Raw genomic sequence first — 17729 nt, 5'->3', positions numbered from 1 at the left:
GGGAGCTGAGTATTAAACATTTATTGTATTATTTTACAATTCATATCATTATTTATTTCTCAATGCCTAGTTCATTTTGGACACTCAAAAATGCTTATAAGTACATAGTGGATTGGCGGCACACACACTACATGCGGTAATTTAACTACCCTAAAGGCCACCTAGTCGCAGTCTATTTCCTCTGGTATCATGTCATTTGGATAAAGGCAGTAGGCATTCAACCAATCGTGTGCTAGGATTGAAAAAGGAGGAGACACGATGTGATTGTAAAGTTTGCAACTGAGCACCTCAGTAGGCGCTAGCACTCAGAAGCTCGTCTGTGAATCCTGATATCACAGCAGAGATATGGAGGATTATACTGATATAAGATTCTTCCCGGGCTAGGTGTCTGAATGTGTGTGTATGGTGTGGTGGGCATAGTGTGTGCAGGAGTAAAAGGTCAGGCGATGGCAGGTGTTTGTTATGTGTACACACTGCCTGCCTCAGCTGCTGCTGGACATCAAGAGGCTGCCTGGCAGGTTAGAGTCGCAGCGGGGTCAGCCGTCTTTTTATAGGACCAGTCATTTAAAGACAGAGAGAGTGAGAAGCCAGGTTCACATGGCTTCTGATCAGCAATTACATAAACACAACATGCAACATAGCAGCAGATAGCCTCAGCTGCACTGTGGGTCAACATTTGGAGTTCCCCTTCTCATCTGAGACTGAGAGCAACATACTGGAGGGCTCAGCGATGTTTATAGAGTAAACAGATAGGCTGGAGTCTGATCGTCTAGAGGCTGGAGGAACGGGCTCTGGACTGGAAGGTAGTTTAAATCATACATGCAAAACTGTGGGTGAGGAAAGTCAATGATCATGTACCGCAACAGCTACTGTCATGGTGCCTTTGAGTGTGGAATCAGTCTGTCAGCCAGTCTAGGGACCGATGTGAGAACCTGAAAACATTTTCACCTTTTGTTCTATGTCATAAAATACATCAGTTAATATCCCACTTGTGAATTTGAAAGCATTTATGTAACTTCAGAACTGCAGTTGCTAACGAGTGTCTAAATGAGACTACAGAGGTTGTCGGGGTCGTTAAACGTCATCACAGCGAACATGGAGACTCATCTACTCACTCGTCTGTCTTTACATGCAGGTTTTAGCTGCAAACTCTTTTAACTCAAACCTTTCCAACGGTACTCTCTAACAGTTTACAGTAAAGTGTGTGTAGTATAGTGTAGTAAGAAGCTTAGTGGCGGTGACATTGAAGTCATGTGACTGCGATGCACCCTAGTTTGTTTATAGCCTAACATTAGCTTTTAACCTCTGGTGATTTTATTTATGCTTCAAAAGTGTTTGAGGTGGCGTTAATTTGAAAAGATTATCTTGCTGAACAAAATGTGTCAGTATCATAAACTTGTGGGGGGTCACATTCCACAATAATCCAATTCAAAACTCCCATAGGCTTTTTGTCGAGGGCGATGCTACCTTCTGGGTTAGCCTACAAAAACACATCAGGCGTCTTGATTACTGTTCAGGTTTGTCTCCTAAATAACCCAATATTCAGTTCATTGATGTGAAAACTAAGCGGGCAGTGTTTAGTCTGCAGGGGCAAAATCTGAGAGTGTAGATGAACAGATTCATAAGCACAGATCATGGTATTACAAAAGCAGATTGTGATTGTGACAATGTTTTGATCCTTCGATAGAAATTATGTGACTAAATCTGACACAGTCAAATCAAACTGCAGTCGTATGAGACCCAAAAGAGCTCAAAATACATGAACACATAACATATAACAGTACATTTCTAGCCATGCAGGCTCTAGCGGTCTGTTGGATGGTCCACCATTTTGGATCAGACTGGCAATAGATCTGATGAATGAATGTAAGATATTGATGGCTTCCACAGAAAGTGAATCCTATTGATTTTGATGATCCCCTGACTTCTTCATTATGAAGTTGACAATTTAGTATTTTTGTGAAATATCCAAACAAAAATTGGACTGATAGCCATGAAATTTGGTAGATATATCAATATATGACTCCTAATGACTTTCAGTCCAGGCCAACATTGCAATCTGTCCATTACTTTGGTTTATGACCACATGTCTGCATAACTAATGATATTCCCACCATCTTCAGCTGTACTTTGTTTTGAGATCCAGTTACCAAATGTCAGCACGCTAACATGCTAAACTACGATAGTGACAATGGTTACCTTTTTACGTTAAACATCAGCATGTTAGCATCATGAGCATGTTAGCATGCCTCACAGAGCTGCTAGCATGGCTGTGGACTGGTAAACTATAGTTACTAGTTTTAATGTCAGGATGTATTCTTTCCAGATGTTGGATTGATAGACGTAACAACATTTTTACCAGTCACAGTTTTATTCTATGATACCACTTTTCATCACAAGGTGGTCACACTGTCCATCAACACTAACATGGTCGATTATTTGATCGGCTGTGTCCTAGATGAAATTTGATGTTTACTTGAGGTTTGTTTCTGAAATCTGTTAAAGTGAGACGAGAACAATATGACTCCTATGATAAACATTGTTAAATCCGGGCGTGCAAGCCACCGTTCAGTTTGTTGTTTAATGAGCCATTAAACTGGATTTGCTGACTCATATCTCATCTGCTACATGGAACCTGTCGCCACACCCCCATAATAGCACAATAAATGCTTCCTGGTTTATACCAGGAAGCACAGTTAGTTGCTGTTGTTTCTCTCTAAGGACAGAGACACACAGAGAGACAGATTACAGGATACAAAACACACAGCTTCCACTGACAGAGAGGACAGAAGAAAGGGGATACTGGGAATACTGGGAATACTGGAATACTGCTACTTCCACTGGTTATAAAAGTCTTTTAGAAGAGAGACGACTCCAAACCAAGGCCAAAAGCAAGTGTTGTCGTACTGTCTTCTCAGGCTCACTCAGAAATGGCTGCTCGGCTGTCCAGGTCAGAGTTGAATTATTCTTGTCCAATCTGTCAAGACATCTTCAAAGATCCTGTTTTGCTGTCATGTAGCCACAGCTTCTGTAAAGTTTGTCTGGGGAACTGGTGGGCAGAGAAACTGATTCGCGAGTGTCCAGTTTGTAAAAGACGATCTTCAAAAAGTGACCCACCCCGAAACTTGGCCTTAAAGGACCTGTGTGAAGCCTTCGTACAAGATCTTTCTCTTGCTTCTGCAAGGCTCTCTGCAGTCTGCACTCAGAGACACTAAAGCTCTTCTGTCTGGACCATCAGCAGCCAGTGTGTGTTGTCTGTCGAGATTCAAAAACACACATCAAGCACAGATTCAGACCCATCGATGAAGCAGCACAGGATTACAAGGAGGAGCTCAGGAAATCCCTGAAGCCATTACAAGAAAAAGTGGAGAACCTAAATCAAGTTAAGGTTAACTGGGAACTAACAGAGGCAATCATCCTGGGTCAGGCACAGGACACAAAGATGCAGATTAGGAAAGAATTTAAGAAGCTTAAGGATTTTTTAGAAAAAGAAGAGGAGGCTAGGATCACTGCACTGAAGGAGGAAGAGGAGCAGAAGATCAGGGTGATGGGGCAGAAGATTCAGGCTCTGAGCAGAGAGATCGCAGCTCTCACAGACACAATCAGAGCCACAGAGAAGGAGCTGAATGGTGCAAGTGTCTCATTCCTGCAGAATTACAAGGCTGCAGTGAAAAGAGTCCAGCAGCGCTCCCTGCTGGCTGATCCACAGCTGGGCCTAGGAGCACTCATAGATGTGGCAAAACACCTGGGCAACCTAACCTACAACATCTGGAACAAGATGAAGGAGATGGTTACGTATTCTCCCATGATTCTGGATCCAAACACAGCAGGTCCCTACCTCGTTGTTTCTGATGATCTAAAAAGTACGGCCTACAGAGAGAGTGAGCGAGGGCTTCCGCAAAATCCAGAAAGATTTAAATACTACCCCACGGTCCTGGGATCTGAGGGCTTTAACTCAGGGACTCACAGCTGGGATGTTGAAGTTACTGATGCAAACTGGGCAGTGGGTGTGGCAGCAGAGTCTACTGAGAGGAAGGGAGAGCTTCTGACTGGATACTGGGAAATCTGGTTTGACAATGGTAAATACAGAGCGTACTCTCCACCACATACAGACAAAGTTCTCTCAGTGAAGAACCCGATCAGGAGGATCAGAGTGCATCTGGACTGGAACAGAGGAAAGCTGTCCTTCTCTGACCTGGATACTAACACACACATACACACCTTCTCACAGACTTTTTCTGAGAGGCTGTTTCCATACATTAACACACTAAGTACCAAACCACTGAGGATATTACCTGTGAAAGTCACTGCAAAGTTAGAGATGTAGATGATTATGTTAATGAAGGTCATGGTTATCTCGATGATGATGATGATTATGATAGTGAGATGCCTATTTCCGCTTTCTTTGCTACTTATTTGATTGAATCACTATATTCACAATATGTCCACTGTGCTACACATTAACAGATATGTGTGTTTCTATACGTGTGATTGGAACAATATTTGTCTATGTTGTTATGAACTGGAGCTTTGCTAGTCAATAGAGAATGCATGACAGGTTTTGTGGCATCATATAAAGATTATATTGAGATGAGTAAAGAACATTAATTTTCTGTTTTTTATTTGAGTTTGCTTTTTGTAGGAAGCCTCATGTGAACACATTTAGACTAAAATTCAACAATCCCCAATTTTTTTAATTTCAATTTATTTTACAGATTTAAAAATGTATCACGTGTAAAACAGTGAATAATAAATAAAATCAACTGATAGATAATTTCCAGTGTACTCAAGTGTAATCCTGTGAAATGTATAATCAGATGAAATTGTATATATAATGGTCTATGGCCTATAAATGTTTTGAAGTGTTTTATACACTTTGATTACTAGAGGATTGTTGTGTTTATACAGCCAAATCAATTAGAATAAAATGTAACTTACAAAAACAGTGAATATGAAATTGACCATTCATTTTTAAACTGGCAGACAAAGTGCTACCTAATGTTGAAAATGAACATTTAAATTGGACTTGGGTAACTATTTATAATAACTATAACTTTTAATGTTAACAAACAATAAAATGTTTTATAAACCATTTATTAAACAACTGTTTATTGTAAAGTTGCAACTGATGTTCATCATACTTTGTAAATGTTTCATAAATACTGTTAGTTTGTCTTAAAGCATTATTCAGATGGTCATTATGAAGTTAACACTGATGTTTATAAACCTTTACGACAGTGCAATAACTATTGACTAAAGTTTAACTAACTGTAACTCATTAATGATGTCATAATAAAGTGTTAACTGGACTCGGGCTTTTGATTTTGATTTATGTCAATGTGTAATTACAGATCAGATGAAGACAGAATTCATTGCTGGTTGCATTTTTTATATAAGTCATGGCAGCTTTAGCCACAGCTAAATACCTGACATCTGTCAACAGCAGTCATGACTAACAAACAATAACACTGGAGTGAAACACACAAGCTTCCTGCTGGAGCACGCTCTGTAAAGCAAGTATGTGTGGTAGTCAGGCAAATAAAGTGCTCTTTGCTCCCTCTCATTGCTGCAGTGCAATCCAAAGTTATCCAGCAACACACTGTGCTAATCAAATATGTACAGATACAGATACTAGGTAGTAAAGACCTCGTGGCTTTTCGCATTTTAAAGATGTGCAATCTGTAATAAAAATATTGTAGCGATCTCTGACACATTATCCTTCAGAATTAATAAAGTTCCACCTTATGTGAAAGAGAACAAAGCAGCATGATGTATCTTTGTGTGCAGGAGAAACGTCTCCAAACCAGCACAGCACTGTGAAGTATTGTACCGTTCTACTTTTATCAGTCTGATGCCAGACAGAACCTGTGTGTCGGACACACATGAGTTCAGTCCAGCTATCATTTTTGAATCTCAGATTGCAGAGTGAATAATGCTTAAATGTTCGCTGAATATTTAAGCATTATTCACTCTGCCACAGGACTCTCATCTAGTCTAGTTGTCTCAGGATCTTCTTGGAAATGAGTCAAAGAAGTGAAGCAGTTGATCAGAGGTCTCTGCACTGTATACTGTATGAACTCAGAACACAAGGTTCCTTGGTACGCAGAAACACAGTTCACTCTGTTTAAAGTAAATCTGGTGAATTATAATTTGGGTTTTAGTTGTTTATGGTGTGTTCATAATAATTTACTGTCTGTTTTTTCTTGGTTCCCAACAGGACTGAACCCTGAGTGGATGTTGGACTGCTCTGGGTTTTGGTCTCTTCATCGTGTTATGTTATTGGCTGGAGGTGATGGATCAGGGCTGTTGTATCAGAGGGCTCATCCACTTCCTGTTTCACCTTTTTTTAACTTGTAAAAGATGTTTATAGTGAAGTGTGTAGTTCTTGCCTTGTTTTATAACATCACATTGAAAAATGTGAAAGAGTCACTTCATTTGTTAACTTGTAGATCTATATTGCATTGACTTTACTATCGCAGTAATTGATCTCCCCCTAAACTGATGACGGTTAAAGTCTCAAAACTCTTTATTTTTGAACTTAACATCAGATTACATAACTTTTGATTTTGTACTTTTATTTCATTTTACAACACATTATTGAATAATAGATTTGATGACTGTATTTAGGCAAATATCTACACAACTTAACATTTCCTCACCATCACTTCTGGTGGATTTTATTCAGTGTCACAACTTTTTGCTAAAATGTACAAAAGTCAAATGGAAGCTCTGAGAGGCAAGTGAGGAGAAAAAAATGGAACAGGTGAAAAAAGGTTTTTACCAGGATAATCTTTCTATATTCCTTAATTTGTTTTCATCTGTTAAAAATGAGGGACAAAATGAGTTTTAGCAGGTGAAATATTTGTATTTTTTTGTCAGGATCATTTTTGTAAGTGTTTGTTTTTGCAATACTCATTTCAGCACCACATGCTATAAACAGAGCTGAAAGCCTCAGTGCACTTGAAACACAAGGTTCATATATTGTGTGTTAGTGAGTTATAAAACAATACTGAAATGTATTTTAATTGGTGCTATCTCTGGTGACTATACATAAGAAAAGTAGATGTGAGACATACGTCACAGATGAAAAAAAGTAACTTAGAAAAATGATCCTGGCAAACATTTATTTTCACCTGTTTCATAGATGAAATAAAATAATTAAAGAAAATGGAAAGATTATCCTGATCAAACCTTTTATTCACCTGTCCCTGAGTCAGAAGAAGAAAATGAGATCACTTTGAAAATGGATCACCATATTTGTTCCTACTTGCCTCTCAGAGCTTCTGTAAAAGCATTTACCACCATCTTTAATGTGCCTGGAAATATCATTGTATGTATTCATTAACATAAAGGTCAAGTCAAGTCAGTTTTATTTATACAGTCCAGAATCACAAATCATCAAATCACTATTTGCCTCGAGTCACTTTGATAACAATTTTGAATGTAGTGTGTTGAATGTATACAATGGTAGACATCCTGGAGGTCTCTCTTCAGGCACTTGTCCTGCATATATGACAGAATATTCACTTCATTTTTCAACATGACCTGTTGCCTACAAATCTTTTGCATTTTCCTGTAATAACCACGTGAAGGCAGTTCATGTTGAGATCCAGTTTATTCACTATTCTCACAAAAATGTAAAGTGGTCTTCTCCCTTCTCCCTGGAATATAAAGAATGTGATTTTAGCTTCCAGGCAGCTCTCAAAGCATCACACGCTACCTGCTGTAGCAGGAAGGACAAAGAGGGACCTCTGAGATAACTCAGCTGTGTGACCTGCAGCCTGATGTATTTCTGTATATCACTGTTTCAAAGTAATTATTCTGACATTGACTTATTGTTTTGTACTTAAAAGAGTTCACAGACTGTGGATCTGCTGGGCAGTCCACCCTTCTTTCATTTTGAATCAACTTTTGGAAATGTGTTTTTACTTTTCTTTATGCGAGGAGACTAGAATGTTATCATTCATTATCATTATCATAGAAACATTTGTAAAAAACAAACAAAAAAACCCCAAACTATAGTGAATTGACATATTCTTAACATGTGTTCTTGTATTCAGGTATTGTATTGTATTATATCTAAATATCATGCAGGTTGTGTTGTTGTTTTAGTTTTCAATGGTAAAAATCTATGCTAAGCTGTGGTTGCTGTTTTAGGTTGAAGTGCTGCTCCATCACTGCTCTGATTGCACTTTATCAGCATATTATGATCGGCAAACAGTTTAAGGGTCAGTTTGAATCAGCAGAGACTCTGGTTCACTCTTTTCTTTTCCCCTCACTTCTCTGTACTCTCTTTGGTTGGGGCCCTCCAGCAGATGAAATTACAAATTGTACTTTTATAGAGATCTATCAGCAGAAATGGAATGTAATAATCGCACATTTGTTTTCATTGGTACATAATCACCTGAAACTAAGAATCGTAGTGTTTTCTCTAACTCAGAATGAGTCTTTTACATCTTCAGAGGGAGACAGTCTGTCTCTACAAAGTCCACCATGTTGCCTGCTGTGTTTCTACAGTAGCCCAGAACAGACAAACCAAAGACTGGCCGTAGAGAGAGCATGTTCTGCCAGACAAATTCTGTCTGTTTGCACAGTTCATCAGTTAGTTTCCCTGGTATTCTGTGAGCACAGATTTTATGCAAGTATGTTCTCCTACCACGTGACCCCTGACAGGCTCTGTAGTTTTTTAAACCTCAGTTTTCATCCTGCGAGCAGAACAAATAAAATTCAACCTTCATGGTATTTGGACAGGAGGCATAAACCTCAGAGATAGATATCTCAACACCCAGAAACATAAAACCAAAACTGGCTGTATGACCAGAGAAGACTAATTAAGAGGAAATATGTTTTTTCTGATTTGGGTGAATGGACCCTTTAAACATACCAATCAAATCCCAAATTGTCTGTCTGTTGTGTATAACTGGGATGTGCAATACAGACAAAAATAACATCCACATATTTGCTGGCACTTTAAGAATATCTTTACCAATTCAATGTGATATGGTAGTCTTCCAGAACCAATGGTCCTTTAATCACATTTTAATTGTAGGTGTGACTGAAGAAGTGAAGTTCTTTGAACAATCATTAACTCAGGCAGCTCCTCCATTATCTCAGATTGTGACACTTTGCAAGTCACATTGCAGCAGTTTGTGAACGTGCATGGAGAATATGTCTTTTTTTAAAAGTACAGCTTGTTGTTTAAATAAATAATTCTGTATAAGTGTAAATATCTTTTCCACAGGTCTGAAGGAAGGCCTGATGTTCTTATGCATCAATGAGTGAATGTGGGACTGATTCAGAGCCAAAGGACACGTGAACAGGCTGAGGGTTTGAAGCCTGACCTTCACCTGCTATGAACTTCCAGGACAAACTGAAATTGTATGAAGGTAGAAGAAGGTAGATTTGTCTTGAAGAGAAAAAGTGAGAAAGTTTGTGACTTTTGGAATAAAGGGACTTTTATATGGAATGAAACGGTGAATGCAGGGACAGGTGGGTACAGATGAGAGAGAGAAATGAAACATTGAACATTTTGTCCAAACACAAATTAATGCTCAGACGCTGCCCTAGTTTAGGTTTTTAACTTTGGAGTCTTTGCAAGTGAACTGTACAGCGTTGGCTCCACATGAGATGTTTCATCACGTGCTGATTTTAAATGTGTTTGTGCATTTTGAAAATGTAATAAATGTGAAATTCTTTTGCAGACGACTCTAAATGTTTTCTACTTGTTGGTGTGACATGACCTACAGAACGAAGCACAGGAACATGGAGCTTACTGTAAATAAAATTCTTCTGAATACAACATGGAAGCCTTTGTTACTTTCACTCTTTCATGTTATACTTCCACTCCAGGCTTTACAAAAACACTGCTTTGAATTTCATGTCCTTTCTGAGATATAAGTACCGTTTTTAAAGTAAAACCACACACGTTTGGTTAAAAAACACATACAAAGACAACAGAGATTTGAACTGTCTGGTTCTCTTTACATTTACTCTTTAGTCCCTCAATCCTTGAACCTTTTCAGTGTGTGGCCCATTTGAAGACAAGCAGCCACACAGCTCCAGGTGAGTTCTTCCAGACCAGAGAAATCCACAAGTCTTCTGAAGGTGATGGTGTGTTTCATTTGGTTGCCTGTCGCTGTAACTTTTGGGAGAGAGTGAGGAAAACTGATGGCCAGTGAGACTCAACATCACCTGAACAAATATTTCAAACATTACGTCATCCATGAAGGTTTGGGCCTGAGCCAGCGGAGCAAATTCATGCCCATTTATGTTTATTCACCCCAAACAGCCACATTACTTGACTGTGCATTAGCCGTAAACTAGCTTTAGATATTTTCTATTTTCATTTTACAGTTTCTCAATATATGATATGTCCAATCTGTCCTGGTCCACGTTGTCTTAGAATCTGTTGTTTTCAGCCTCAGTTGACCAAGAAACACCTGAGACCAACCTTCATTTGTGGCTTCCATCTTCTGGAAAATCATTCAGCACTGACAACTTGCCGGCCTGTTTGCAGGGCTGAAAACAGGCTTAGCACTGTTGATGCTAGAATGTGTGCTAAATAAGAGGTCAGTGTTAAAGGCATCTCTGCTGGCTATGGGCCCATATAGAAACTGGGTTTGGGGGTTGTAGGTGGATGGATGCAGGATCATGTTGCAGAGCCCAAATTGTATACACACAGAGGCATTTAATCCCACAGTGTGTCTGCCACGCACTCCATCACAGTGCCATCACACACACATACACGTCTCTGGCTCTCCTGCATTACACTTTGTTTGCAACAGATACTGTGAGCATCAGAAATGTATTCATGAGGAACACCTCTGAGTGAGAAACTCGTTGGGGGCCAACTAAATGTAAATGTGGCCAGGTGCAGTCAGGTAGGTTAAGTACTGTTAAGGCCTGGAGGCTCATCCGTACCATAGAGGACTTTCTGCCTGGCTGCCAGAACCAGGGTTTGAGGCTTGGGTAGACAAGGAGATAATGAAGTTAGGAGATCTCTGTCTTTTCAGCAGCTACAGCAGCGATATGAAGGGGGATTTTTTTAAGATACTCTTGTGGTTTGAACCAGATATTTTTAATCTGACCCAAAAGCTGACACCAAGCAGGGAGATAGTTAAATGAATTTATTGTTGAAGCTGAGTAGGCAGGTAGTGGAAGATGCTCTGGCTCGGGCTCAGGCAGGTGGCACAGCAGGTGGCTGGGCTGGCGTGGAGAGACTCGGGCTCTGGCAGGTGGAAACGCTGGTGGCTGGGTAGGTAAGAGAAGGTGGAGACTCACAGTGGTGTGGGCTGAGGTAGAAGTGGAGGCTCAGGAGGATATAACACAGAGGATCCACAGTAGAGTGCAGGCAGGTTGCAGAGGTGCAGGAGGCTGGGTGACTTTTAAAAATATTCAACCTTTTTGAATCTCCATTTATTGTCAAGTGGCACGTTTCCTGTTGCAGCAGGTAAAAGCCTCACCTCATATTCATCATACCAATGCATCTGGATCAATAAGTTAGTTTTCATCGAATTTTCTGAGCGTAAATAAACACATCCCCACTATATGAAACCATAACAAATATTCAGCATATTTGTTCATATAATCATTTTTTTATTTAATTTAATTTACTATTGTAATCCCGCAAGGGGAAATTCTTTTCATAGTATTCTTTTCATTTCATAGTATCCAATCATAGTATTGACACAGACTAAAGGTTCATTTGTACCTCTGTCCCTAATCCTTCACCTGAGTGTCCTCAGGATCTGCTTCATCAGCAGCAATCAGCTGATTGTTGGGGTGTGCTGGGTGGGTTGGGGGCCAACAATAAGGTCAGCCAGGGGCCCAAAGCCTCACATGAACTTCAATATAACAGACCCGTAGTAGATAGAGAACAATAATAAATGATGTGTATGGTACAGGCTGCAGTAATGTTTGCTCTCTGGCTTGTTCCACTTAAACTGAACTGCAGCCCAACTATTCCTTTACATGCAGTTCTCTGTTGAGCCCACCTGATGGCGCTATAGTAGCGATATAATGGGCAAGAATGAACACACAGAAAAAGTTCAGCAGGAGAGGAGCCTCCCAGAAATAATAATATGACTTATTAAATATATGAATATTGTTTGTATGCATAAATATTATAAATGAAAGGCTAGAAAGTCCAACATGTAGAGGCTCACAGAGGCCAGCTCATGTTCTAACGTCTGTAGGCCTGGGGATGCTTCATCACGTTATAAGGGCCTCTTATCGGACACCTGACATGTTTCTTTATGTGAACTTCTCCATAGGTTCATATCGGCCTGATCTCTGGCCTCCTTTGTCGGGACTTCACCATTCTGGTTGGATCTATGTTCTCCAGGTGAGCTGTGGGCTGCTGGGCAGGGGAACCTGAACGTTCCACGGTTGCCATGGTTTGTCTCCAGGTGCATCATTTGGTCCGGATCAACACTGAGACAGAACCGAGCCTTCCTACGGTCCGACATTTTCAGAAAAGTTCACTTTTTCCACGAAAAAAGGATTTACTGGAGACTTATTACACCTGAACCTTCTTCACACCTTCTGTCACTGACAAGAGGACTTTAGTCCAGAAAACAGTGAGATTTATAAATCTGTCAAACCCTGTTCTTTCTCATCTATTTCAACATTAGACTTAAGCTAGCAGTTATTGATAATACTGGCAATATTTTCAATTAGTGTTAATGAATCTAATGGGACTGAGGTTGATGTGACCATCATTGAATAAGGAAACCAAAAGCTGCTTCTTTGGTCTGATTGATGAAAAAAATCAGCTTGTTTTCTTTTATTCTAAATATTTGGGATGTTTGTGTTTTAAAAACATTTTTTTTGAAAATTGAAAAACTTTAATTTATACTTTATTTTAAAACGTGATTTGATCTTGTCCTGACCTACACAGACAATCATCAGCAGAGAGCTGCAAAGGACTGCAAAAGGACACTTCTTTTCCAGAAAAGGTGAAAGTGCCTGTAGTGCTGATAAGACTCACTGTTTCATTTATTCATTAAGGCTCAATCATGGTGCAGTAGGAGGTTTGCAGGTTTGTCAGCAATCAGCCAGATAATTTAAAATTGGCATATTGTTGAATGGAGTCTGGTGCAGATGTCCCTTTCTAAAGGTCTCTGTAGGATTGTAAGATTTAGCTTTCAGACTCTCAGCAGGACAAACTGGGATTAGATATCAGTGGTTCAGTGAAAGCTACAGTAAGTACATTTACTCAAGTACAGTAGTGAAGTACACATTTGAGGTACTTGAATATGTGTATTTACTGCTACTTTATACTTCTACTCCTCCACAGTTCAGAGGCAGATTACTGACTTTTTACTGAACTACCTTTATTTGACAGCTTGTGATCAACAAATCAATGATGCTGTAATATTGTAGATTAAGATCAAAATGTATTTATCCCTGAGGAGAAATTCACAGGTTACCCTGCAGATTAATTAGATAAAGTTGTTATTCCAAAGTGATCACACATCAATGCATCAATGTAGATTTGTTCTGAAATATGCCATTCTGCATAAAGAGTACTTTTACTTTTGATATTTAAAGTATATTTTGATGCTAGTACTTTTACATTAGTAAAAATGAAATGCATTGATTGTACAGAGTATATCTACACTGTGGTGTTGTGTATTTTCTGAGCTATATTCCACTTGTGTTAGAAATAACTCAGGCTACTGAACATAATTCAAGTCATGTTATATTTTCATCATTTCAGCTTCACACAGCACCTCATGTGTGAGGTTTAGACATTTAATCTCACTGACAATATTATAGGAATATCACAGGTGGGGAGAAATTTAATAAAATGTCCATAATTCAGTGCAAGTAGTCAAGTAATCAATTTTATTTGAAATGAGTGTAACAGAGAACCACTGTCATCTTTACGCAGGAAGAAAATCCTATTTTTGATGTAAATGAAAAGTGAACAAGGGTCAATTTGACCCAAAGACCACAGAAGGGTCAACATAATCAACTCATCCAAAGCTTCCAAACACATGTTGTCTTTGATCATTGGCAGAGATAAACTCCTGGCAGAGTTTCTTCCTGCCCAAGGCATCAACCCATGACTAACATATGTTTATTCTTTCAACCTCACCTGTGAGCCTCCAGCCTCCCCTCCTATATCTCCTCCAGCTTCTCCTCCTCTCCCTCCTCCAGCCTCCCCTCCTATATCTCCTCCAGCTTCTCCTCCTCTCCCTCCTCCAGCCTCTTCTCCTCCTACATCTCCTCCAGCTTCTCCTCCTCTCCCTCCTCCAGCCTCTTCTCCTCCTACATCTCCTCCAGCTTCTCCTCCTCTCCCTCCTCCAGCCTCTTCTCCTTCTACATCTCCTCCAGCTTCTCCTCCTCTCCCTCCTCCAGCCTCTTCTCCTCCTACATCTCCTCCAGCTTCTCCTCCTCTCCCTCCTCCAGCCTCTTCTCCTCCTACATCTCCTCCAGCTTCTCCTCCTCTACCTCCTCCAGCTTCTCCTCCTCTACCTCTTCCAGCCTCTTCTCCTCCATCTCCTCCAGCCTCTCCTCCTCTACCTCTTCCAGCCTCTTCTCCTCCATCTCCTCCAGCCTCTCCTCCTCTACCTCTTCCAGCCTCTTCTCCTCCATCTCCTCCAGCCTCTCCTCCTGTATCTCCTTCTGCATCTCTATCATCCGTCACCTGACAAAAATATATTGATGCATGACATGAACAATGGGACAATTTGGGGTGCAACAATCATCAATTTTGATGATACGGTTATAGGAGGAAAAAACTTAGTTTGACAATTATCATGAGTCTGGATGTATAAAATCACATTTGTAATCCGAGGTTTTATTGTATTTTTCCCTAAATCTTTCATTGTTGGTGTTTTTTTAAATCAGTTGTTGCCTTTCAACATAAAAATAATACATGAAAATAAGTGCATCTCTTTGGCATTAAATATAAGCTTTTTTAAAATCTTTGCATTGTTGAGGCTCTACAGCTGCGCCTAATTACCAAACACACATACACACACACACGCACGCACGCGCATGGACACCGATTCAAAAGTTAATGTAAATGAAACCTCTGATATTACAATCCTTCTAGCTGACGTGACCCAGGCAGAACAAACGCCAAATTTACCGTGGCAGATTAATAAGGACTCCTGGGCAACTAGCAGACCGCTGTGCAAGCAAGATGGAGTGACAGCGGGGACGGCCAATCACACAAGAAACGGCAGAGCCAATCGAGGAGCTTGTGGGCGGTCTAAACTAAGGGGAACAGGCTGCAGCTTGAGCGGCCGTTTTCCGCTTGGTCCTAGTGCTTGTCGAGTCTCTGTTTAATATAGCGTAACATTGTTTTTGGACGATTAAAACTGCAGGGGACCAAAACGGCCTTTTGAAAAAGTGCAGGGGACATGTCCCCTGTGTCTCCCCCCTGTGTCCCCCCCCCCCCCCCCCCCCAAATTACGTCCGTGGATATATCAATAAATGCTTACTGTTGCAACAGTTCTCTCTGTCCTTAGAGAGAAAAAACAGCAACTAACTGTGCTTCCTGGTATAAACCAGGAAGCCCACACATGAGCTCAGTCCAGCTATCATTTTTGAATCTCAGATTGCAGAGTGAATAATGCTTAAATGTTCGCTGAATATTTCTCTCATTGAAGAACCTCCACAGGACTCTCATCTAGTCTAGTTGTCTCAGGATCTTCTTGGAAATGAGTCAAAGAAGTGAAGCAGTTGATCAAAGGTCTCTGCACTGTATACTGTATGAACTCAGAACACAAGGTTTCTTGGTACGCAGAAACACAGCTCACTCTGTTTAAAGTAAATCTGGTGAATCATAATTTGGGTTTTAGTTGTTTATGGTGTGTTCATAATAATTTAGTGTCTGTTTCTTCTTGGTTCCCAACAGGACTGAACCCTGTGTGGATGTTGGACTGCTCTGGGTTTTGGTCTCTTCATCGTGTTATGTTATTGGCTGGAGGTGATGGATCAGGGCTGTTGTATCAGAGGGCTCATCCACTTGTAAAATATGTTTATAGTGAAGTGTGTAGTTCTTGCCTTGTTTTATAACATCACATTGTAAAAATGTGAAAGAGTCACTTCATTTGTTAACTTGTAGATCTATATTGCATTGACTTTACTATCGCAGTAATTGATCTCCCCCTAAACTGATGAGGGTTAAAGTCTCAAAACTCTTTATTTTTTAACTTAACATCAGATTACATAACTTTTGATTTTGTACTTTTATTTCATTTTACAACACATTAATGAATAATAGATTTGATGACTGTATTTAGGCAAATATCTACACAGCTTAACATTTCCTCACCATCACTTCTGGTGGATTTTATGCAGTGTCACATCTTTTGCTTTAAAATGTACAAAAGTCAAATGGAAGCTCTGAGAGGCAAGTGAGGAGAAAAAAATCTAATCTGTACTATGGTGAACAGGTGAAAAAAGCTTTTGCCAGGATAATCTTTCTACATTCCTTAATTTGTTTTCATCTGTTAAAAATGAGGGACAAAATGAGTTTTAGCAGGTGAAATATTTGTATTTTTTTTGTCAGGATCATTTTTGTAAGTGTTTGTTTTTGCAATACTCATTTCAGCGCTGCATGCTATAAACAGAGCTGAAAGCATTAATGTTCTGAGCCTCAGTGCACTTGAAACACAAGGTTCATATATTGTGTGTTAGTGAGTTATAAAACAATACTGAAATGTATTTTAATTGGTGCTATCTCTGGTGACTATACATAAGAAAAGTAGATGTGAGACATACGTGGACATGTACAGTTTCCACATTTACTCATAGATATAGAAACCAGTATGACGTATGTGGTTGATTTGAGTATTACAACAAAATCCCCATCTGATGAAAAACAACATTTTCACAGATGAAAAAAGTAACTTAGAAAAATGATCCTGGCAAACATTTATTTTCACCTGTTTCATAGATGAAATAAAATAATTAAAGAAAATGGAAAGATTATCCTGATCAAACCTTTTATTCACCTGTCCCTGAGTCAGAAGAAGAAAATGAGATCACTTTGAAAATGGATCACCATATTTGTTCCTACTTGCCTCTCAGAGCTTCTGTAAAAGCATTTACCACCATCTTTAATGTGCCTGGAAATATCATTGTATGTATTCATTAACATAAAGGTCAAGTCAAGTCAGTTTTATTTATATAGCCCAGAATCACAAATCACTATTTGCCTCGAGTCACTTTGATAACAATTTTGAATGTAGTGTGTTGAATGTATACAATGGTAGACATCCTGGAGGTCTCTCTTCAGGCACTTGTCCTGCATATGTGACAGAATATTCACTTCATTTTTCAACATGACCTGTTGCCTACAAATCTTTTGCATTTTCCTGTAAAAACCACCTGAAGGCAGTTCATGTTGAGATACAGTTTATTCACTATTCTCACAAAAATGTAAAGTGGTCTTCTCCCTTCTCCCTGGAATATAAAGAATGTGATTTTAGCTTCCAGGCAGCTCTCAAAGCATCACATGCTATCTGCTGTAGCAGGAAGGACAAAGAGGGACCTCTGGGATAACTCAGCTGTGTGACCTGCAGCCTCATGTATTTCTGTATATCACTGTTTCAAAGTAATTATTCTGACACTGACTTATTGTTTTGTACTTAAAAGAGTTCACAGACTGTGGATCTGCTGGCCAGTCCATCCTTCTTTCATTTTGAATCAACTTTTGGAAATGTGTTTTTACTTTTCTTTATGCGAGGAGACTAGAATGTTATCATTCA

General features: G+C 39.6%; 1 pseudogene; it reads left to right on the top strand.

Moving 5' to 3' along the window:
• The first annotated feature begins 2930 nt into the window (after nucleotides 1-2930).
• Nucleotides 2931-4327, top strand: LOC141004173 (E3 ubiquitin-protein ligase TRIM39-like; annotated as a pseudogene).
• Nucleotides 4328-17729: the final 13402 nt, after the last annotated feature.

Source organism: Pagrus major, chromosome 10 (genome assembly GCF_040436345.1).
Source record: "Pagrus major chromosome 10, Pma_NU_1.0".
NCBI classification, from domain to species: Eukaryota; Metazoa; Chordata; class Actinopteri; order Spariformes; family Sparidae; genus Pagrus; species Pagrus major.
Note: the sequence above shows the minus strand (reverse complement) of the source record. Positions and strands in the feature narration are given on the sequence as shown.